Genomic DNA, 25,347 nt, shown 5'->3' on the forward strand with positions numbered 1-25,347 from the left:
TCAAATATTCCATTGTAGGTTTTTATTTTATTTACTTTCAGTCGTTTGATCATATAAAGTTATAACCGAATCCTTGAGAATATATTTCTTTAGTTTATTTACGGACCATATACTACAGACTATGTATTAGTTGTTGCAACAATTTTCTTCAAAATGTTGAATAGATATAGTCTAACATGTTTTCTTATGGTAAAAAATGAGGACATACTTAGTTTCAGACATATTCATCAATTTTTAGAGTTTGAACATAGCCATTTAAGTTTCTAAAATTCATAAAAAATTATCATTTTTGATTGAAAATAGTAAATATATGTCGAAGGCTGTTGTTTAGTCCTTCATTTGTTACTAAATAAATATTTCTGAACAATGTCCTAACATTAAGAAACATACCATATTAATAACCAATCTAATGGTCTAATAATATTATCTTTTCTTTTTCATCATAGTGTCATTGTAACTCTACACACCTCTCCCATGCAATACTCCCATCTCTTTAACCCGTCCAAATAGTAGTTGGCGTTTTTCTCAGCAAAATAATTCTTCACGTAGCCTCTTCAATTTGACGAAAATCTTTGCAGTCAACTGGTTGGACTTTATTTTTGTTCGCCCTATAATGGTATATCCAAGTTTCATCTACAGTAGTTAATAGGCGCCAAAATCGAATTTATTGCCCCGAAATTGCACTTACAGAGCCATACTCGATTTTGTCCATTTTCACAAAAACAGTTGGATACACCCACCCATTAACGGCGATAACAATTTAGGACAGTTAGATCAACATTGGGTTATAGTTTATATATATTACTCAAATATGATAATTATATTTAAAAAAAAAAAAAACTCAAAAAAATCCTTGAATTCTGATAGGAACTGGTTAATTAATTAACCTCTCTTTAGCATCTGTAGCATTTAGGTATGAGAGGAAATATTTGATTGTATAAAATTTTATTTTTTAATTATTGGATTAGGATACATATCGTTTATTTAATTATTGGATGAAGTATTAAAAAATAAATAAACATATTAAATTATATTCATTTTGTATTTACATTAATAAAATAAAAAATAAAAAAAAATTATAAATGGTAGCTTCATTTCTATTATTTATCAAAATTATAAAAGTGATGTGAATGCTTTTCAATGTTGCACCTGAAACAACAAACTTTTGTGACAGGTTAATTTTTTAACCACCTAACTTTAAAATAGAATGTAACATCTAGGATCAAAAAATATTTCCAATTAAAATTTAATATGTAAACTTTAGCCTTCATGAGATATTTACATTTTCCTGGAAAACATAATTTTCATTTGAGCAGCACTCTCGATTCGAGCTGGAGTCTTGAGTATTACCGTGTCTTAGTAAATAATTTATAATATTCTTTTTATATAATATTAAGTAAAGTACTCATAATCAAAAGTTAAATATTACACGTTCTTCTTAGATTGAAAAATCATGCTGACTAGAGTAGGTTCGCCTAACGTTGCCCGGGACATTAAGATATTAAAATTAATTATGAACTCTTCTGCTTTATATAAAACAAAAATAAAGCCAGTAAAATAAAAAATAAAAATTCTCGTTGTATGATCGTATGTCATTTTGTTATCTTTATTGTATCACGCAACCTTTAATACAAAAAGAAACGGGGAAATGCTTAAAATCAAGTCAATCATACCAACTGCTATCTATATCTTATATACTCGCAGATTATCATTGTGATAATATTTTTTCACCTTTTTTTAGAATAAATGATGTATTAAAAAATCTACATAGTATTTAATTTGATACTGCATAAATATTGCTTAGTAATATTTTACATAAAGGGTAGTTATGATTAGTTATTAAATTATTTCTATGAAATCACCAAATAGATCAGGGTTGGGCAAGTGATAAGTAAGATGTGGAATCCCCTCCAACTGTGAAATTTCCTCTGAAAATTCAGGTTTGCGTCTTTATCAGCCACCAAGCAGTGTCAGATCTTCACTTAATTCCACGAAACTAAACTATTACGGCCGAGTACTACGTAACAGAGATCATCAACAAGTCTCTGATGTCAGTTTTTGACACAAAAGTAGTGTTCAGACAATTTGGATTCTTTCGAAGGCAATGGCACATGGCCTGCCAATAATCCTGATTTGTCTCCCATTGAAAATACGCCCAGCAACTTCAGAGGATGAATTTAAAAAAAAAATGACAAAAGCTTGGGAAAAAATTTCTCCAGATACTTTGAATAATCTGTAAGAAGGGATGCAAAAACCCATAAATAAAGTATTAAGCTTAAAGGTCGTTATATTGGAAAGTAAATAAAGTTTTTTGCAAAAAAAAAATCACTTGTTTCAGTAATTTCATGATTAAAAAAAAAAAAAAAATACCATCAATTTTTGGACATACTGTACTTTTAGTAGATTAGTATTTCTACTGTAATTCAGTTTTAATTATTCTCTATGTTTGCTTTCAATATATGATGTTTATTATTGATAATGATTTATAAGTTAGCAATAAATTTCAGAATATTAGACCCAATTTTAACATGAGTCATAGTATTAATTAAATAGTTTGCATGTTAGGTTTAGATTTACAAAATTGTACTATGAGAAATCATATGTTTTTATTGATTTTCTTAATTTCCATAATTTTTTTAAAATGACAATATAAATTAAGTTTAACTTCTCTTTAGCTATACAACTAAATCTACCTAGATTAAATATTCAATAAATATTACTTATTCACATTTGTCTGTAGGTATATTATTAAATTTAAAAAAAAATTACACATTAACCCAAAAACAAAGCACAAATAAACAATACAAATAAATTAATGTGTGTTTTATTATTGATAACAAATAGATATAATATTTTATAGGATAAATAATATAAATATACACAAAAAATTTCGTATTGTTGACATCACAACAAGAAAAAAAAAATCGTTTTAGAATTTGGCTAACACAGTTTAATTACTTCATCTAAAATATCATTACCCGAATTACTTATATTCTCTTAAAATATTAACTTCATAATGGATTTAAGAAAATAAATAATTCATGATATAAAATAAATATTCATGTTCATCGATATTCATTATTTAATATTATTTTGCTTTGCATATTTGCTATTTAAAATAATAAAATTAAATAAATTTAACAAAAAATAATCTATTGTAGGGTAAATGAGTTAATTAGGACCTAATGAATTGTTAGAAGCAAATTTAGATGTAATTTTACATCTTGTATATAGAAATATTCTGAAAGAGCCTTTGTTTAGGAAGTTCCTTCAAAAAAATAATTTTCTGCCAAAAATTTCGTCATTTTTCTTACATAGGATGTTCGATTGGGGTTTTAATTCCAAAATAGCGTTTTTTGGGTAAAATAAATAAATTCCATATTTAAACTCTTAACGGTTTATATTTTCTTATAAAAATGTACATTTCCCAGTGGCATTTCGTGGCTTTTGATCTGTACTTTTTTGTTTTCTAAACATCCCTCTTATCTAAAGAAATAAATAGCCAAATAACTTTTATTAAATGAGTCACTGGTATGCAATCCAATTTTAATAAAATATTGAAATTAAGTATTTACTAGTTTTTTTAAAATTTTAATGAATCTTGAATATTTCTTGTTGATTTCTACAAAATTTTGAACGTTTGTTATTAGTGAATAGTATCTCTCTGATAATAAGTGGAAAGGTTGCAAAGACTTATTTTCATTATTCATATGAAAAAAGAAAAAGAATAAACGAAAAAGGGAAAACATAAAAGTATTATTATTTTAAAACTAAATCATCGCTTGATGAGTAAGTAATTTCGTATTTTTCGCTTTATTTGAATAATTTAAAAGAAACTTTACAATCCTCTGATTTAAGCCAAGTATGCCCCATTCTGTTCAATAACTTGTTGCAAACGAAGCCCTTGTTCCAAACGGCAAAACACTCGGAAAAGTAATTTTCACCACTATGGAGACCAAATTTGTACCCCAAAACGCGTTGGCCAAATAAGGTAGTCACTTGGTACCAGGTCCGGACTTTAGGGATGATGCAGTAGAACTTCCCATCCAATTTTCCGGAGTTTCTGGCGCGTCATCTATGTGGCCTGGCGTTGTATTTTTGTCTCCTATTCATCAATATATGTTCGATGGCCACATTCAAACGGTTGAACTGTTCAAAAAATCTCTCGAACCACTGTTGTGCAACACAAACCGAAAGAGTATCACCCTCGTAGGCATCGCAAATTTCCTTGGTCACTTTCGAGGCTTTTTCCCCTTCCAGGTAGTAAAAATGTGAAATATGGTGAATTTATTCCTTTTAGACCTCCATACTCGACGCACGATAATTCACGACTGAACCAGCTAAGCTCAATACGATATAAAAAGCGTTTTTAGCATACACTTTCGCCTTTACAACACTTTATCGTATGATCCAATGTCACCAATAATGAATAAGATATACATAGTATTAAAAAAAAGAACGGGAAATACAAAATGTATTTTTCTCCCTACCTATGTGGCCTGTCAACACAAAATCAGGTAGACTAATTTTTCTCCAAATTGATAGTGGATTACATTTGAACTCTTCAATGAATTAACTTCCCCTTCAAATAACAAATGATTCTTTCTAGGCACCACAGATTGAACTTTAAGTAGCCAAAATTGATCGTCATAATAAAATTATGTGAAGTTGATAGATTTTATTTGAAAAGCCATATTGGCTCCTTAAATCAAATCAAAAATAAATATATGAATAAGTTAAATCAAATTTTTGAAAATCTTAACTCATTCCAGTAATTTGAATACAAAACTTATACTTGACTCAAATATATGTATGTATAATATACATATAAGACATAGGTTGAAAAGTCCTGGGCTTCATACAAAGATGGCGATATTTTTTAAATTAACCTCTTCTTCAGTTAATTACAACTTTCAAAATCACACCATGTTCCTTAGTTTGTCAGTTGCTGTGCTATGTGTGACCCTACCTTTGTTATTTCTAAAACAATGGATTAAAAATAATTTTGTGCTTGGATTTTACACTGCTTTTTGCTAGGAAAGAATACCGTTCAAGCAAAGAAAAATAAATTGATAAATATTATGGGGTCTCCGCTCCATAAAGCGAAAGAAAATAATAATAATAAAAAAAACTGTTTTGAACTAAAAAAACCCGTGTTTTCTTTGTTAAGCCCACGATTTCTATGCACATGTGTTACATAAAGCAAAAAAAAAAAAAAATCTGCTTTCCTTGACTTTTGTTTAAGATTTTTTTATGTTGACATATTAAATTTATTAACTGGATTCAAAGATTTAAAACTTTAAAAAAAAAGGAAGAAAAACGTATATTTTTAATTCAGCCTTTTTATTGGAAATAAAAAAATCCATAATAAAACTTCAATAATATCAGAAAAAACGAATTTATTTCAATTAGATGCATTTAAAAAATGGGCATGCTCCATTGAACTTCTAAGTAGATACTAAATCATATGCCTAATACTTTCTTTGTAATCGAATTTTTGTAAATATGGTTTTAGTAGTAGTTTGACTCTTATTCTAAAGTAATGTTTTCAGTTTCACTGATTTTAGGCTAGATCTAACCATTTTTTGACTTGTTTGACTGGACAAATATAATATAGCTGATAGCCCAAAATGTAAGCTGGTCTTAGCAATTGATAGCCAGTTTTTAATTATTTAAGAAATGTAAATAAAAAATTATAGGTTCTATTTTATGATTGTAAATGCATTACATTCAAATCTTTAAAAAAAATCCTGCAGCCACCCTTGCTCTTTTACATTCTTTATTTTGTAGACAGTCCCACGGATTTTTCAACAACGTCTAGCAATAATTTATAATTTTCGTAGTTGTCTCAATTGTACCACTCAAACTTTGAATAATTATAATTTAAGGAGTTCTAGAATGTTTAAATCCCTCAAGCAATGAACCTGGGGTAGGGCTAAATTTCATCATTGAGGGGAGGGGGTTAGCCCCAAAATTATCAACACAGCTATATAATTTCTTATTCAAATATTAATTTTACACATATACTAGCAGAAGGTGCCCACGTTACAGGGTAATAGAAACAAAGAATGAAGGTAGAAGAAAAATGACAGAGAGAGAGGGAAGTAGAAAGAGACAGAGGGAGAAGAGAAGAGTGGCAAGACAGAGTAAAGGAGGGAGATGTAGAAAGTAACAAAGAAAAAGAGGTATTATTTTGGTCCAATACAGTCTGTTAATGACATCAGAAAAAATTATAGAAACATGCTTTGTTATTATACACGTTTACTGTCTCAATTTCAGACTGATCTGTTCGACCATTTGGATTGCATGTGTGATAACAGCGAAAATTATAAATATATAAAAGGTGTGCAAGTTATCTATGCCGCCACTTTGAGGCACTATCATAGGCAAACACGCTTACTTAGACAGCTGGGTTTTTGTTAGATGGTTTGTTCAAACCTGGACCAGTTAGAAAAAAATTGAATCAATGTATAAATTCTGGTTCCAACTGAGATATTTATCGGGAAAGTTAGGATAGAATTTGAGGTTTCTAAAGTTTATTTTGAGGTAACACTAATGTGGACGGAGTTAACATTTCTCCAATACAATTATGACGTCTTCATCTCGCCCAAGTTTTGGCCTTCAAGCATATTAGTACCGATAAATGGGAATAGTTAAACATACCAAATTAAGGACCAATACGATTAAAACAAAGAATAAGGTTTTGCAGAAGGAAAATAGTAAAAATGTAAAAACATTGCTCGCATCGAGTTATACATGTATCTCTTCAACTATTTTGCCTTGTAATTTAAATTATTAATATTTTTTTCTTAGTAAACGGTAGAAGGAAAAAAATACAACCCACCATTAATCTTATAGCATCTGATTAAATTTTGAATATATGTTTGTCGGGAAATTAAGTCAATTTTATAGGTCACATGTGTATAGGGAAGCCAATTAGCTTTATCTATGTTTTTTTTTCTTTTTTTCTGTGGCTTTTCCAGCTTTGGAGAAGATGATTTTATATACACGTAGAACATGTATTTGAAAAATACACCCATTCTAATTTTATGTAATTAGCTAATATTATGTTAGTAGACGTAGGATTACAACTTATCTAATTCGAGCGATCTTTCTTTAAATTACCGCTTTCTCTTAACTTGCACACTAAAATTTAAACCGGCTATCAAAATGAATAAGAAATAGGCGTCTTTGGAAAGTTTCTTTGGGGGTTTCTCCAGTGACTGCCATTTAAACAAGGCAAAGAAGTAGACTGGATATGAACACTACACTTTGAGCGTCTTTATCTGCCCTTACAACCAAATTGGACATTCTCTTTGCAAAGAAAGAAGCTCAGGGCTATTCTTGGAGCAAAGATGGTGATAAAGTTATTATTTCCTGATATTATCATAGCATTGTAATGCTTGAGCAATGTTCTAACAAAGTTAGTTCCATATGTGCACAGAATTGATCCGCGTTTACCATTATTATTATTTCAACCCCCCCCTTCTGGTCCGTAGCAAAATTGTAAGCGTTGAAGGGAATAATGTCTTAAAATATATTTAGTAATAATGATGTCTCATAGACACTAATCTTATTAAATAATTTTAGTTTATACAAGGAAGTCTATAATTTAAGAGAAAGGAATATGTTCATCATTCTTCTTTTCTTTCAATGCCAATTGAGATGAAATAACGATGTGCTATACATGAATAAGGGTAGCATGGTTTATACTTAAAAGGAAAATGTTTTAGTTTGAATTATATGTTCATTAAACTTAAATTATATCATAAGATTTGGCAATATGGAAGTCGAGGGAATCAAAGTGATGCTAAACAAAGTGACAGAAAGAAAAAATATACTTGAGATCATAAAGAAAGAAACGTTAACCTAACATCATTCCTTCCTTCGTAGGAAGATGATTTGCAATATTTTTCGGATTTAGAAAGAAATTAAGCAAATTGATTCTTACGGTTCAGGAATATTTTTCAGTCACTTAAGTTGCAAAACAAATGCTTTAAATTGCTCAATAAGAAAAAATATGGGGTTGAGTAGGGTGGAGCTCATTCTTTAAATTTAATAAATGTTGATTTTCAACTTAAGTGACCAAAAAGTATACCCATTTTTTTTAGGCTAAAGATATCGTATATAAATTTTGAACGGGTTTGAATAATATTTAAAGGTGGCTCAACAGCTTAAAGTTTTGACTATTTAGAAAAAAAAGTATTTTGACCAGAATATCATCTAAGCACTTTGTTTTACAAAAAAAACCATATCCCTCAATAAATTTAGATGAATAAATTTGTAATTAAAAATATATTTTAGTTTTTCTACTAAAATTCCCGTAACTTGCATTTTTTGGTATATGCAATTATCAATTTATGTTTCCCAAATCATTAGTAATTGTCAATTTATTACTTGAAGGATACAGAACAGGTTAAATTAATATAAATTCGACCTTTTTTCGATCTTTTTTCCATAAGAAATTCATTATAATCTAAATTCATCTTATTATATATATAAATCCTTTGTAGTAGCTGTAATTAAAAGCTATTATAAGCTAGTTTTATTTGAAAACTATCACTTTACAGCAATTTTATTATGACGTAAGCATAAGAAAGGTAACAACGTAAATAAAAAATGTATACATTTTGTCAATAATATATTTTCTTAATTTATTATTAATCTAAATTTTGAACATAATATTAGAAAGTTCTAGTTATTTCTATTTCAACTATATTTTAATTTTAAACTTTAATAGAGACTTTCTCCTTGAATCAAGGACATATAAGCTTCAATCATCCTTGACCACTTGGGGGAGGAATTGGTGCTGCGATTAATCAGATGTTAGTAGACCACAATACTTTTTAATGGGACCAACTCAACGCAGAGCATGAACATTAACAAGATTTAAATGTCAATCATCATCTCAATAATTCCATAAGTCAGGATCTGTTCCAAAAAATGTATCTTGGAGGTGCAGACCTTGAAACAGTTTGTTCGATTTTTTTTAGCGAAATCTTCAAAGTTTTTGTATTTTAACTCATTGAGAGTAAAAAAAAGGCCTTTTTTTTTTAGTTTCAATACTCAAATTTTGTAAGGCCTTTAATAAAGATCTTTTTTGATTCTCTACTTAATGCACTGTCAAATAAAGTTAATCTAACAAGTTATTAGGAAAAACATCATAATTGATTGAATTAATATTATGATGTTGACTTCGATATGTCTGAATTAAACGATATGGACGAATATTTAAGGAGGGATTTTATAAATTCAGGTCATTTTTAGTTGCACTTAGAGCTTGAGGAGCAGATATTCAGGCTTGAAGATACACTCTCACTATAAACACAAAAATATTAAACTATCCTCACTCCTCTATGTCTGTAATTTGAATTGTGATCGATACATCCAAATTTTTAAGGAGTATAAAACTTTTGATAGCTATCGGGCTTGGTGTAAAGTACCACAGGACATAAATTTTACACCTTGTAGATGCACATCACCAAGGAATATAATTACCCCGTTAAGGAATTCTTTATAGTCTTGTCAAGAAAGATTTGTTTCCGTATATTTCCTTGAATAATCGAAGGACTCGTGTTGGATATCTTCTACGAGACTAGCTAATTCACGATCTTTACTACATAGTTGTATATATGAATGACCATTTTTCTTGAAATCTTTTGAACATCGGGAGAAGACTAAGGTCCAAAACATGACTGCAATGCTGTGCTTATGATTAAGATAAAATGTTTTTTCTTAGTTTTTTCTGAAGATGAACACAAGTTTTAGCAATCCTCTCCGTACTTGATTTTGATGTGTCGAAGCACATGTCTAAAATTTGATGACTTATTTTCCGTCATGAAAAATTTGAACTAAATAGCTGCTCTCAGAAATGTTAATATGAGTTTAAAATGAAATAAGTTTTAAATACTTTATTTAATGATTAAAATTTGGCTATTAATACTTTTTGGAAAAGTAAAGGTCAGAAAAAGGTTAACGTTTTCAAAATAAGTATTTCTTAATACTCAATTACGATTTAATAAATGGATTTATCTTATAAAGTCTTTTTATCCGAAAAAGAGTTAATTAAAAGGTCGGAAAATGGGGAAAAAATATCCTAAAATAACCAGTGTATTCTATTTTGAGTAATACATTAACAATTGCACATAAATTGTAAATATGGATATCAATTCTGTTACGAGCAGACCAATGGACAAACAGCAAAAAATGCAAGTTATGTTTGTCTTTTTTTTTTTACCAATTGGTACAAAACTTTAGAATGTTTTGGATTGCAAATTTATTTATTTAAATTTCTTGTATCACATAAGGTTTGTTGTAATATGAAGTGCTTAGATGATATTCAGGTCAAAACACTCATTTTTTAAAAAATCGTAAAATTTCAGAACTTGGGGAGCCGTTGAACTACCTCTAAATATTTTAAACTGTTTCAAGTTTATATACCATGTATTTAGCATATATAAAAAATGTAACCCTCGTAGCTCAACATTTCTCAAATTTAAAAATAAGCTCCACCCTAGTGTTGAACCCTGTGAAAAAATACGAATCATACAACAATCTAACTGGCAATTACTAGACTCTTGAATAAATAGTTGGTGTCTGACATCTTTAAAACATTATATTTTTATGTTTAAAATATACGATTAATAATTGTACTTTGTTTGATTGATAGTTTCAGTTCCATTTTAGTTAATTCATGAAACATGTGTCTATTGCGTACGAATAGTTATAGGACGATTACTAAGAAAATTCCGTTGCGATTCTTATAAAAATCTCCAATGCCGATTCTGATTCTTTAATATTTTAAATAATAGTTAAAAAATACAATTTTGGTATCAGGGGCGTCCACAAAATTTTATTGGGGGGTTGGTTGGTTCTTGGATTTTCTTTGAAACAAAAAAATGATTAATTAAATAAAAAAAAAAGTTCAAATATTATTTTTTTTCCTTCAAAAACCCATGGAATTTCTCAAAAATTAACAGCTATTTTGAAAAAAATAAATTTCTTAGAGAAAAATTTCAAAAATCTACAAGTGTTCATAAGAAATTTCAAAAATTTTCACCTGTTCTCGAAAATATAAATATTTGGAACAAAATTTCTAACATAAAACTTTTGAAAAAAAATTCAAATATTAAATTTTTCGGAGAAAAAGTTCAAAAATGCATAGGAAAAACCCAAAAATTCTTTTTTTTTTTTTTCCTACAACTTAGAACAGTAATAAATAAGAATCAGAATTGTAAAATAAACATTATTTTCCCGATTCCAATCCTGATTAAAAAAAAACAACATCCGATTCCCAATTCCGATTAATCGTCTCGTCACTAGTTTCTAAATATGGGCGGATGTCCAAATATTTTCCAATCCTATAAAATGAAATAAAATTTCTGTCATATTCCGATCTGATATAATATTTTACATTATAATTACTCGTACCTATACGAGTATTTTTTTGTTCTGTCGCCTTTGGGTTTGTTTTATTTGAAACAAATTCATATTATAAAGATACAATATTTAAAAAAATCAAAACATATTATTAATTAGTAGCTTTTCAGAGACAAGACTTTTATTAGGCTTTGTAATCTGAGAAGTTATTTTTTAGTTGTAATCATTTATAAACATGTTTCTCATTCATTTTGTTTAGCCTTGTTGTTGAATTCTTTAATATATTGTAAAAGCTGACTCGTGACACAAAAATTTAATTGAATATAAATATTTGAGTTATTAAGTCCGGATACATCAATCACTCTCTGTATTAAAAAACAAAACTACAAAAATTGAACAACAATTTAGTTTGAGTCCTTGTTTTTTTTATTGCATCATATAAAATATTGGAGTAAATATCAAAACTTTAATAATTTTCTCTGATGCCGATGCGATGCAGATATTGGGCTGATATATCAGCCCACGGCTAATAGTTTCACCTTTCTAACTCATGATTGTATTATTAATTTACATAAATACTAAAATCTGTTCAAATACACCGGGAGTAGAGACTATACTGATGCTCATCTTGTTAAATACACATAAATCCTTAGAAGACCAAAGCAAATTTAATAGAATACTCCTTCATTTGAATGTAATATCATGTACTGCGGTCGAATAAAATTTTTCTGCGTTCAAGTTCTTTTAAAGATTTCAATACTACTCGAAGTTACCAGGCCTCCTTGTCCTCATGCTATGTTATTCGATTATTTATTTTCAGACTACAAGTCTACAATAAAATGGCTTGAGTACCACACTATCAAACTTCATCACAATACGTGTTTACTATATTTACCTCTTTACATAGAAAAATATATGGCTTAATACAATCAAAGAACAATTACTGACTGTCATGCTATTATAACGGTCTCACACTATAATTATCCCTTTATTCACTTAATATAGAAAGATCATAAACATGAGAATTGACCTCTTCCAATGAATGCATCACATCATTCTTTGTGTCCAAAATCAAATGAGTAAGATATTCCATACGACACATTAACAAATATTGGACTTTTTTTCTTTTTTTTTTCTGAAAAATATTGTTCTTCCATAAAAATTTTTTAAGTGCATATTTAGAAAAAAAAAAAGCAAATCATATATTTTCCCTCGTTGATCATTCATTTTGTCAAGTTTCTTTTCAACAAGGCTAATTTCAGCGATATTTTCATATAGTAAACATTAGATGAAGTGACTTCATTATAAAACGTCACAACTCACAGGGGTTTCCGCAGGCTTACGTATATACAGGGCGAGGACTCAAATGTTAGAAAATTTTAAAAGCCGTCTTCACTTCTACATATTTTTGTTTTGTGTCCTGTTTATGGCAAACTTTTCGAGTAAAAGTTGGTAATTCAACAATTTTCTAAACTTTTCATTCATTATGTCCCTCTCTATTTGTAATGATGGCTTCAATTCGGGGACGAACAGAAGCACAGCTTGGCTTAATGAAGTCCGATTATAAGTTGTTCCACTCCTCTGTGATCACGGCCTTTATGGCATCGACATTCGGGTGAGAAGTTTTGTTCGTCTTGCTCTCTAACGCGCACTAAACAGCGAAGTCCAGGGAGTTAACGTCGAGTGAGGACGAAAGGACAGAAGTCTGTCCACCAGAAGGTAGCCATGTTCTCCATGCAGAAATGCGGCACCTTCTTGGACAGGTGTGCACATAGTTGTACCTAGGAAACGTACTCAACAATCATAGCAAGATATTGTAAATGAGGACCTTGTAGTAGACGCCCGGTTTGACTTTTTTGTTGGCCTTGAAGAAGTAGAGAGGCATCTTGATGCCGTCGGACGCCACGACGCCGAGTACCAAGACCTGAGCTGGATGTTTCTTCGACCTGAGCTCTTAATATATCCAAGATGCAGTCATTTCTCCTGTTCAAAACAGCTTCCACTTTGAAGATCTTCTTATCGGAGATTGACTCGTGCGCGGAGGAGATCGCACACCCTCTATTGCTTGTAGCTCAGACATTTTTGATCGCACAAAAACAAAACGAACGTCTAATTGTTGCTTTTTGTTTGTTCTTTTGAATAGTGCCGAGTACAATAGTGTCAAACTTTAGAAATGTGGTTGGACAGCTTCGAAGTATATTCTAATTTTTGTGTCCTCATACTGCATACTTTCGAAAAAAATTTGAAAACTAAAAGAAGAATTTATGTACTGACACACTGAAAGTGTTTGTTATTTCTTACTCTGGATAAGAAAAATAAATTTAATAATTTCTAAGTGAATTTAAAGTGTAGATGGAGTATCTGAGTATAGTTATCCTTCACGAGATCTTACTTTTGATATTTAAATGGTCCAAGTGCTTCGTTAAGACCGTAGATTAGATAAAATTCCGGCATCCTCAATCCCAGTTATTATTAGAGAAGTTACGAAGTAAGTGATGTAAAAATACAAGAGGATATTACTCTGAATAAGACTGAGTCACTTTTTAAGAGGAAAATGAGCATGCTTTTGACGAACAATATTTACAAGAAAAATACACACAGATCAAATGAAAATGAAGGGGAAAGACGAGCATTCATGAACCGAATACAATTAAACGTAATATATTACTTATTCTAAAATGATCAGATCTGGCTCTCGGAAGACGCACCACATTGAGATTGTCCTAATGTGGAATAAAGTATACATTAACTGGAAAGATGAAGAAAATAAAACGTTACAAGGTTTTTACCCAAAAGTGAAACATTTCAAGAAAGTTTTCGAATTACTATCATTTAAACAGGAAGAGCTCAGGTGGTTTAACGACTGCAAATGTGGAGTTAGGTTTGTGATACTCTCTTTTAAAAAACCAATTAACGTAATTTATGGATTGGAGAATATAGAAGGACGGCTAGAAATCGATGAGGGGATTTTCTTCTATATAAGAGGATTGAAAAATCTTACAACAACTCAAATCCGGTAGAAGTAATTGTTAAAAATACTCCCTAACCCCGGAAAATGAGAAAGAGTTGAAGTTTTTAAAAATATTAAACCAAATAAGTCCGTGGAGATTAAATTTTTTCCCAAAAACTAAAAGGAGATTGCCGTGGGTAATTCCTGTCAAAGGAAAAGAAGTCGAATCAAAATCTGGCGTGCAACAGATAGAATGATTTAGATGCCTGAAGTTTGGTCATACTAAGTCGAAATGTTCTGCCCTAATAAGGAACATCGTATATGGTTTTCTAAAAATATTTTTGAGCTGAGCTAGGTGTGCCTGAGAGAATTGAAGCTATGGAAAAAAGCGCTATTGAACAAACTGCCATCTTAAAGGAACAGGAAAGTATTGGAGAAGTCAATAATGAACACATTCAACAGGTACTAGTATGTGGAGCTCAAAGTTTATATACATCGCCATATACGGATAATCAGATTGACACCAACACACCAGATAACACTCCACTCAGAGACGATTGCAAAATGGGTTTAAGAAAAAAATCGGAAGTTCCTACTGAGAAACCACAATTAAGTAAAAAAATACGTGAAGATGGCATTTTCATCCCCACAGGGAATTCTCTAAAAAAAAAATCACAGAAAAAAATGAAGAACAAATTCTAATCTGTGGAAGAAATTCATCTTTGAGAACCTGAATGTCTACCTACAGCTGAAGAGTAGGTAGTGTAAGACAGATAAATAAAAAAAGCCAATAAAAATCCCTTTCTATGCCTCTATCAATAATTGCATATAATGTTAACACCATTGCATCTTATGGAAGGGCTTATTCTATTTTTAAATATTTAAACGCAACTCGATTCCCAGATGTGGTTGTTCATGCTGACACTCGTCACAATGATACTCAGGATATGTGTCAACTTTTTCCCCAAACTCACAATTATTTTTTGCCTTCGGGTGTTTCAAATTCATCCAACCCCTCCAGAGGAGTTCTCTTCCTAGTAAGAAAGTGTCTTGCTCCGGTGCTAATTAATTCTGACAAAAGTGATAATTTTCTCTCTGTGGATATCAATATCTTGAGAGAGATGACAAGAATCGACATGGTCCTAAAAATAACTTTTATAACTTCTTCTATAACATAGTGTCCCAGCAGTTAAATTAGAGTGTTAATATTATCGGGGATCTCAATGTCACTACAAATAAATATAGAGACTCTATTAACTATGGTAGTTCACACCACTCTAATTGTAATATGCAAATTCTGTCTTGCAGATATGGACCTTTTTGGACGCCAAAATAACACAGAAATAACTTTTTCAAAGAAAAACTACTCGAAAGAGATAATCAGGAGTAGACTGGACTATATTTCTGTTTCACCCGACCTTGGTTAACACATGGTTGGTTTTAGGAATCTGCCCCCTCTATATCTCAGATCACTCTCCAATCCTTGCTAAGTTCAAAATAGGAAAAACAAGACATTGACATGATATCAACGATTCTGAGACTTTCATCAACAAGACTGGAATCAGCAAGAAGATAAATTATTTTGCGATCACACGGGTTTGTACAAAAGAAGATCCTTGTTCTGCATCTCTTTTTCCGATTGCTGTCAACGGATGGGAAGCACATTAAAAGACTTGGGCTCGGTGCTTCGAACATAAACTATGAGAGAATGGTTGAAATTGCCTGAAAGGTGACAAATTGGTATGCCCAACCCCAAATAAATATCTTAGATAAGATTAAAATATGGAAAATGATTGTAGTTTCATTTACTTTGCTACACCCCGTTTTTGAAAAAAGTCAGTGCGGAACTGCAAAGACAACAGAACAACTTTCTTTGGCTCTGCAGACGGCCTTACGTAGCAAAATGTTGTCTGTATGCTCCGACAAATGCCTTTTACATATTTTTGGAAAAAAACGTGATTTTGTTTTAATATTATCCGTATCCTACACATTACAGCTTGTTTGTAAAATTAACAAATTTAGTTAAGTTAACCTTCTATCAAAAGTGTTTAATAAATGTTATTGATAAATCATTTTTTTTGTGTCTTAAATAACGACAAAAATATTTAAATTAAATATAGTCTTTCTACCTCTCTGTCAATTCATCTACGTATCACAGCCAATGAGCGGCTACTGATATCTAAAAAAATTGCAAATACGGTTTTTTTACTTATATTGACAAATAAAAAAAAGTACCAATTTTGAGAACCTTAGCCTTGATCATCTTTTTTATGACCTCTTTTGAGGAAAAACGTCTATATAGTCAAGTTTTATAAAATAAATCAAAAAATTGAGTAAAAAAAAAATACTGGAATGAAAATTTTGTAGGAGCTAATTTTATAAATAAATTAAGTACAAGGCCGTTTGAGGCCGAAAACATGGACAGATTAACAATAGTAACATATATTTTAAGTTAATAAGTAATATTGCAATGTACCACATTGTCTTATATTTAATGATTAAATAACAAATCAAAAGTATTCATTTGTAATTTTTTTTTCTGGTAATAGAATATTTATATTTTCATAATTATTTCATATTTCAAATTTTTTATAACATAATATTTAAAAAAGCTATGATATATTTGTTAAAGTTGTAAATCTTCTATGGTCGTCATCTACTTCTTTCTGGGACAAGGGAGGCACAAGTACTAAAACTGTATACTTGTATCGATGAATATTATTTTTTCTTATATTTAGACATTTTTTGCACAAATGTATTAATATTTTGGAAAAATTATAAGCTCACCTCAATATTTTATTAACTATTAAGTTTTGTAATATCAATTTGAAAATAAGAATGATATACATTTTATATTATTTTATATATTATCCTATTTTTTTTTCTTTTAGATGCCTAAAAAAATAATTTTCGAGCTTTTCACATCTTAAAGCATGGGAAAAAAAATCGGAAACATATTAGAAATCAAAAAAGTATATTTTTGAATAGATCTAGTGTAGGGGGTTACCAATGAATACATCCAGCCATTAAAGCACATACAAGCATAATCTTTAAGATATAGTGGGAAGGAGTTATGGCATAGTAGATGTTCTGTAATTTTATATCAAGAGCTGAATTATAATAGAAATAAAAATCCCACAACTCAATACATAGAGCTGAGGGTATAGACAATTTTTCTACCGAACAAATTTCCTAACCACTTAAATTCCCAGTAGGAATCCTCATTATTATAGTGGAAGCTTTCAAATAAATTCGACTTTGGTCGTTAGATGTTCTGTAATAAAATGAGTTCTAATTTTTTTAAAAAGAAACAGGATAAATTATTAAATGTATGTTACCTTAACAACAAAAAGAGAATAAGAAAAAATATAAAAGGGATTTTCTTGTCCAGGTGTCTGCTGGTTGAATGTTTACTTATTTTAATAACCAACAGTCTTTTAATGCACTTTCTTCAGCACTATAAATAATTCTTACTTTTTCACCTGGATCACATTTTACAATGCGACTCTCTTCATAAATAAATGCTCATAATATGTAGAATCATTAAGAATATAGTTTATTATTAATGATTTTAATTTAATTTATGATGACATAAGAATGAGTTAATTATATTTGAGTAATAATTTATCTTTTTGTGCAATAGTCGTTTTTTTTTATTATTTTGGTTCCATTCATAGAAAAAAAAAGAATGTTATTTAATAAATCACATTGCATTATAGGCTAGGGGTCACCAAACTACGGCTCGCGGGTCATATCAGGTCTGCAACATCAGTTGATCCGTCCTGACGACTGTACTTGAATTTGCTTGGCAAGCAAATCTAAATTTGACAATTAAGCTTAGAATACTAGAAGATCCTGATTGCTATTTGCCTTAAATTTACTATTGTTGTAATGTACTTATGCGTATTGTCTTGTAAATAGCTATAGAGTATCTCAAAGAGTGTATGATGGAAGCGAAATGACTTGTGTCTATAAAAAGGCGATTAGTTTGATAGTATCAGTCTTTCGGGAAGTTGAGCTGTGCAGAGAACCGAAGAATTTGAAGAAAAGCAAAAAGCTAAAAAAAAACACAAAAAGTTAGGAACTTTTTGTGGGGTTCTCTGTCACTGGATGGGTCTAATGATCGTTTGGATATTTCAAAACTGCAATGTTTGAAGCAAAGCTGGAAGGAAAAATATATCATTCCTTTGCACTGTTTCAATGAGTTTTACCCTACAGTTGCCAAACATGTCAACATCGATTTTCCTAACAAGATTATTTTGACTTGAAGAGATTTTCAGATCTTGACAGAATTGAAAATGACAATCTTTTGTTCTAGAATTCTTTCGATTGTAAGTTTGAGGATATGCCCGTTGGAGCTCATTGATTTGCAAGCAAATGAATTGTAGAAATAGAAGCAAAGAGAAGGAAAGCTTGTTGCATTTTACAACTGCTTGCCTGATGGTGACTTTTCAAAACTGAAGAACTTTGCTGCTTATATGGCCTCAGTGTTTGGAACAACTTATATCTGTGAGCAAATATTTTCAGAAATGAATTATATGAAGTCAGCACATCGAACGTTATTGACTGATGAACATTTAAAAGTATGTCTATGTAATGAATGTAGCAATTTCAAACCAAATATATATGCCACCTTGAAAACCAAACATCAGTTTCGCTAATCTCACTAACCTTTCTTACTGCTTTGGATTATGATTTGTGCACACTATGTCTGATGTAACAATCTTCATGCTAACATCGCTTCTTTTATAAATTTTTAGTAAATAAACTTGATGGTTGTTTTGCACAACACTCACCCATGATTAACATGGAATGCTAAACTTAGTTTTTCGTCTTTTTTTCCCAGAGTTTCATTCTAGCTTGAATTATGTATTGAACAGGTCGATTATGCGGCCCGCGCTCGTTATTCTTCCAGTTATCAGGCCAGCAGTAAAAAAAAGCTTGGTGCCCCCTAATATAGACAGATTAAGATTTAAACGCTAATGATCGTGAAGAATGTATTTGAACCCCAAAATTTTTTCTGCAATTCACGTTGTCAATTGCACATTACATATTTCTTAAAACATAAGATATTTTTCTATGCTTAAGAAAACACTTCGGATGTATGGCTATTTTCATATTCAGTATATGTTTCATTTCTTTAGCAATAGTACCTGAAAGAATTCAATATGATTCATTTGGGATTCTTATTGGTGGTCCATGACTAATATCAGTTCCATCTCTTTTTTTTAAGAATTAAAAAAATCTTCTTTTTGTAACAAATCTCGGTTGCTTAATACATCTTTCCATCGCCCTTCCAGTTAATGAGGGACATTTAAAGGTGACAAAAACTTTCTATCCAATTTAGTCCGGACTGGTTGTTTTGTTATCCGTGAAATATTTCTATATGTAATCAGAAATAATATATCTAGAAAAATGGAACTTGAAATTTTGAAAAAAAAAAAAAAAAATTAGAAACTCTCATTTTGCTTCATTTTATTTTTTTTCCTTCTCTCTTCTTCAACTATATCTGATATCTTGTAAGTATTCACTATATCCGAATAAAATTTCCTCCATGTTTTCATTAAACTCCTATGAAATTTTCTAATTCGTTGGAATTATGCAAAACTTAAGAACAGTAGCTGATGTTGGACGAGAGAAAGAACTATGAAAATTACTCTGAGTCTATAACAAAGACGCTCGTTAAATTCATCTTCCTCTAATATCCCTTACGATAAAATAAATCATATTTACGATATTTCAAGATCATTAATTCTATGGTCTGAGACTGGATCAGTATGGTAATATACATTCCTAACCTAGGAAAATAGTATTGGGGATACAAGTGGCAAATCAATCCTAGACGACTGGTATCCCCTTCTCCATGAAAAAGTTACTTCTGAACCCTTATAACTTGATTTGTGTTATGATTGTTTTGATGCTGAGGCACCAACTTTACTTTTTTATAATTTTTTAACTCCTTTAATTGTTCAGATGAAGTTGCACTGATTAATTATAAGAAACATCTGACGTAGGAATGGTCTTTGAGGTCCATATATAATGTACATCAAGTGATTTCCTTATCTAGGAACAACCTAGGAGCGAACCTATGAACATTGAGTTCAAGAGAATAATTTATCCTTAGCACTTTGCTCATTGAGCTTTGTCGTTCTATCAAGATATTGTGTTTACTTGAGTATTACACTGGTTAACAAAGTTTTAATTTTTTTTTCTTACATGAATTTGGACAACATATTCTTATAGAATTTGGGCTGCTGATTCCAAATATATGCTTAAATGTTCCCCATTACATCAAGTTTTTGTGCTATCTGATATTTAATATTCGTGGAAGGCTATAAACGTGTTCCTGTTCTGTATGTATGTCTTTCTCTCTGTTTGACTCGAGTAACTATAATGGTTTAATATATAAATCGATGTGTGCCAGCTTTTCTTTTAGCAATCAATATATCCTTTATTTAATCCAATTGGTACTAGTGTAGTTCTCATTGGATGCACTTTCTTTTGTTTCTTTCATTTGGGTTTAATAAACAATGAAGGTTATTAAACATTTTTTAAAACACCATCATAGCTGTTTACGAAAGCCGAATAAATCTGTATTAGTATATAAGTTAGCCATGTCTATATCCTCACGGAGAAGAAAGTGTTGTAGCGAGCCAGATATATTCTGTTATATCTGTGGATGCTTCACTTTATCATCTCAAAGAAGGAAAATAACTCCCTTCGTTAAGAGTGTGCACCTTCCTTATTTTAAAGTACCCCTTGGAGACCAAGACAAAAATGGGCACCTCACATAATATCCACGACTTCTCTCGAAACTCTGACATCCTGGTGTCAAGGAATAAATGCTAAGCTCAAATTTGGTGTGCGAAGGATCCGGAGAGAACCAACAAACCACCTAGATGAGTTCTACTTATGCCTTGCAAATGTTAAAGGATTCAATAAAGAGAAAAAGTGATATATGGCATACCCTAGCATCTCCTCTGCAATACTTCCAGTCCTCAATCAGACGAAATACTTGTACCTTCTTTTACCAAGTTTGCAGATATTGATGAGGAAACACATACTCGATGATGATGATGAACAAGATGCAGATGCAAATTGTATACTATTGGGTTCATTGTTTGGTCAACCTTCTCTGTATAGTCGACCTGAATTGAATGACCTGATTTGATGTTTGAATTTACCTAGATAATCTTCTGAGTTGTTGGCTTCCAAACTGCAAGAGCAATACATGCTTACTCAGGGTGCAAGTGTTATATTTTATCGTAACAGTGACGCAGAACTGAGGAAGTTCTTTAATTACAAAAATCACTTTGTATTTTGCAGTGACATTGAAGAGCTTCTTGTGGTTGTGGCTGCGTATCATTCAAGTAAGTGGAAGCACTTTATTAATAGCTAAAAACCAGTTCAAAGTGTGTTTTACTTCACAATGTTAACATATATGGATGTATCCTATTGGACACTCCGTCTCCATGAAGGAGGAGATTGGAAACATCAAAATAGTACTTGAACGAAAAATACCGTGATCACCAGAGGTTAATCTTTGTGTTTTTAAAAATGGTGAACTTCCTTTTGGGTCAACAAGGAGGTTGCACAAAATACCCTGGATTCCTTTGCTACCAGGGCAGTAGAGCTGACAAGGATCACTGGGTTAGAATGGAATAAAATAAAACCTTTGAATCAACCTATAGTTCAAAAACCTCATATGATAACCAACAACTAGTTGAACACATTGAAATCAACAGCAAATATGCAAATAAAAACACGTAAAACAAAAGTAATGTATTCATTTTCTCTCGTAAATTAAGGATTTTTGGTATGTGGTGTAGTATGTTTTCATCGCCCCGTTGTTCAAAAAGTTGACACGTATGGCAAAAACTAATGACCGTTATAGAATCAACAGCTAAAATGCAGTCAGATTCACTTTAAAAACCCATGGGAGAAAATTTTTGTTGGGCAGTGTTATATATTAGTTCAACAAAAAATGATATAAAAACAAGTTATTATAGTTATTACCTAATGTTGTAGTTATTTGTAAACATAACCTTGTCGATTGGTTGATATGTTTTTAAGCACCTAGGTATTTTATCGAAAATATCTTCATTGATTTGATTAATTTCTTGATTCCTTGATGATATAATTGCTCTTTTCTTCAAATTTATTTGTTGTTCTGAACAAAAACAGGGTAAATTATTTCTAAAAGTTCTTCTGAATAACAATATTTTTTTCTCCTATAAAATTTTATCTCTCCATTGCAGAAATTTACAAAGAACTTTTTTTTTACTATGAAAATACAATTTCATTGCCACAGTCTTATTTATTAAATCCAGTACTCATGCAGTTCTAATATATTAACTGCTCATTCAATAATGGGGCGTCGACAAACATTAAGATTGACAAATTATTCTTTATGAATATAAATAAACATCATGTATTTTTATTTTCCTTCTTTATTAGCCACTGGTAACATAATGCATAAATTTTAAGTTGATTAATATTATTATTGCAGTTTTTTGGAACACTATTTTTTTAACCTATAATAATTATGTCACTCCACCAAATTAGAGACAAAAAATATCAATGCATTCGTGATAAGAAATAATATTATTACTTCCACCACCGAAATTGAACGGAGGTCTGTAGTCACAAAATTTTTATTACTCCCTTCTTCTTCTTCTTTTTACCTACATATGAAGGGGTGAAGAAGAAGAAGAGGCAAGAAAAAAGTTTTTCTTTTCTTCCGTTAAAAGGCGCAACATTCTCACATTTAACACATACCTCAATTAATTACATTTTATTATGAAACTATTAGCATATTTGTATTTTTCACCTCGACACAAATTTTAAAACTTATTTTTAATTAAAATTATTGGTGAAATTATATTTTAAGAATAGAATTAAATGTGTGACGCTTAAACGTTTTATGATAAATTTGATAATATATGCATTATTATATAATTGGAAGACAAGTTCATTTATATATCTCAAAATCTACACGTTATATCTTTACCATTGTATGGTAGGCACAGAGATTATGTAAATCAATTTTGATCAAACTTTATTCGAAGATTAAAAATGATCACAGTAATAGGCCATTAAATTGAGAGGTCAAGGAAGCACATAACGTAAAAAATGTATAATCGACCATAACATTGTACCAAATTAATATACATTAGTCAATTTGTTTGTTGGAGAATGTTATACGATCTAACGAGTGCTCATTCTCGTTTATTTTAAAATTATTTGAGACTGGGTTTACCATTGTCCCCTTATTCTTTTAATTTATCTTTCTATCTTGATATTTTGGACAGAAGTAAGTTTTTAAAAGATAAAATTGAAAATAATAGAAATGCAATCTTTTGAATAATGAAGAAAGAAAGAAGGTTGGACGATTAAATTAAACAAGTTGCAGTCATTAAAAAAATCAAGCCTCGGAGTTAGTAGGAGTGGAATCTCAACTCTTGCATTTTTCGTTTTTATCTTTTTATAATTAGTTCTTGGTTCTAAAATGAAAGTAGGTTAAAAGTATTAATAACTTGTCTATTTTGTCAGTTTGTATTATCGGTAGAATTAAAAGGACACAGAATTAATCACTGAACGTAGGATAAGCTCAGAGGTGTTTCCTTATCTAAAGCAGCTGGGTCTACGTAAAGATTAATTCAACAGACTAACATATTAATAGATATATAATGACTTCTCAGAAGAAGTCTTAATATATAACTCATACCTAATTATCTGATGTATTTAATTAATGGAATGTAGTTTGTTTGTTTTTCCTCCTATTAATAAGATGGAGTTACATTAATTAAACATAAGTACATATTTTAGTACTACAATTATCCCATCTAACTAATGGAAGTTGAATTTATGTACATAATTCGGTTCCTAATTATATTTGTGGCCTCAAAGAAAATATGCATTGTAAGCTCCATATCTGTTGTATACAGTTGATGGTGCAAGATCAACTTTATAATACCGGTTTATTATTTACAAGTGTTTTGATTATCTTATAGTGATTTTAAATATTCTGGCTGTAAAAAATGGAATTGACACGTGAACACTTTCGTGCAAACATTTTTGATAACTATCGAAGTACATTATTAAAACAACAGTAGATTGATTAAGCATATGCCTTATTTGGGGATCATGAACCATCCTAAAGTACAATAAAAACTTCTATAACGTATTCCTGCGAGGCCCAGTTCGCTCCAAAACGAAGGTCGTCCAAAATCGGGTTTTGTTCCAGAATACATCGATGTTGTGCATGAGCTAATAAAACAATATCTTCCTGTGACTTACCCGGAGATTGATGTATCTTTGGGGATAGTTATAACCGGCATCTACGAGATTTTAGTATGAAAATTTGGCTGTAATTTTTTTTTGTTCATGCTTGATTCCACGTAATCCGACAAATGATACAAAATAAAAAGCTTGTGTCGATTAGTGCCAAGAAAGGTTGAAAAATTTTGATGTAGGTGCTTCAAAAAGCTGTTTATAGTATTTCTACGGGTGAAAAAACATGGATATATGCATATGAGCATAAAACAAAACAGCAATTGTCTCTATGGGTCGTTCAAGATGACAAAAGTTTTTTTTGGACGAAGCACAACAAAGAAAATGTCTGCCTTTTTTTCGGTTCGACAGGTCATATAGCTTCAGTGGCAATAGAGAAACGTAGAATAGTTCATTCTGAATGGTACACAATCATTTGTCTGCCAGAAGTATTTCAAGAAATATTGTAAGTTCAAAATTCTTTATATCGGGAGCAGCTTTTGCTATGATGCCCAAAACCTCACTAAAGTTTTTTGATACAACAATGTTACTACTGGCAAAAAAAAAAAAAAAAAAAAAAAGACACCATCAGGCGGCTGCATCATAGCAAAATTACCGGTGCATGCAAGTGCCGATTTGATATTAACGCCCTACACTGGTAGTGATTCGTATTCCCTTGGAATCTATCTACTTTATTCTATGGACTTAAACAACTTTGAAGTAAATAAATTCAAATACTATTCAGA

General features: G+C 30.6%; 1 protein-coding gene across 1 annotated transcript in view; it reads left to right on the forward strand.

Moving 5' to 3' along the window:
* LOC121116982 (FMRFamide receptor) overlaps positions 1-25,347 on the forward strand; it is a 56,543-nt gene that overhangs the window by 1,376 nt on the left and 29,820 nt on the right. The window lies entirely within an intron of this gene.

The sequence above is a fragment of the Lepeophtheirus salmonis genome, chromosome 4 (assembly GCF_016086655.4).
Source record: "Lepeophtheirus salmonis chromosome 4, UVic_Lsal_1.4, whole genome shotgun sequence".
In the NCBI taxonomy this organism is placed as follows: domain Eukaryota; kingdom Metazoa; phylum Arthropoda; class Copepoda; order Siphonostomatoida; family Caligidae; genus Lepeophtheirus; species Lepeophtheirus salmonis.